Raw genomic sequence first — 1,037 nt, forward strand, 5'->3', positions numbered from 1 at the left:
GTCTTTATTTTACAGTTAAAATAAATGTTTATCAAATAAAGTTTAATGTTACAACTAATCGGGGATCCCTTTAAACTCCAACAACTAAAACAGCGACACTTCCTGTTGTAAAGAGGTAGTGCGCGCTCCTGCAGCAGCTGATCACTTTGTCAGACCATGACTTTATGGCACGACATCAGCAACTCCTGAGCACACGTGAACCAACAAAAGTACACTTACTGCTTGTTGCACCATCCGCCATGTCCTCCGGTGGTTCCATCTCTTTACTGGCACCTGATTTGTTGCTGGTAGCGCCAGTCCGCATAACTTTTTGACTGGATTTAGAATAGAATATCAATTCTACTAAATTAAAATTAATTAATTAAATTTTAATTAAATCTAGAATAGTTCCTGGAGAAACTGTGAGAGGATTGCTATGAATTTCAGTGAAAAAAAAAAGATTTGTCAACTGGAACAGTGAGCATGTGAACACTTTTAATAAAGAAACAAGTCATAAAATTAATACAAAAAAATCATTTTAGCTTGTAAAATTTCCTTTTAAACTCTTCTAATAAGGCAGCCATTTTGAAATTCAGAGCAGGAAAGTAGTGAAATGAAGGACTTTTAATGAGTCTGTAAACACGTCAGAGGCTGATCAGGTTCTGTTAAACTGAAGGCATCATCACGGTGAGATAAAATAATTATTACAACTTTAAAATAAAAAAGTGTCACAGCTGTGAACAAATGGCTCAAAATGTTCTGGAAAAGCTCAGTCCTGAAGCACCTGCTGCACTCACATTCAACCTGCAGACCTTTGGCTCGCTGGTGTCACCTGGGGTCACACCTGGAGTCACCTAGAGTCACACCTGGAGTCACCTGGAGACACCTGATGACACACCTGGAGTCACCTAGAGTCACACCTGGAGTCACCTGGAGACACCTGATGACACACCTGGAGTCACCTAGAGTCACACCTGGATTCACCTGGAGACACCTGGAGTCACCTGGAGACACCTGATGACACACCTGGAGTCACCTAGAGTCACACCTGGAGTCAC

The sequence above is a fragment of the Austrofundulus limnaeus genome, unplaced genomic scaffold (assembly GCF_001266775.1).
Source record: "Austrofundulus limnaeus strain Quisiro unplaced genomic scaffold, Austrofundulus_limnaeus-1.0 Scaffold1774, whole genome shotgun sequence".
NCBI classification, from domain to species: domain Eukaryota; kingdom Metazoa; phylum Chordata; class Actinopteri; order Cyprinodontiformes; family Rivulidae; genus Austrofundulus; species Austrofundulus limnaeus.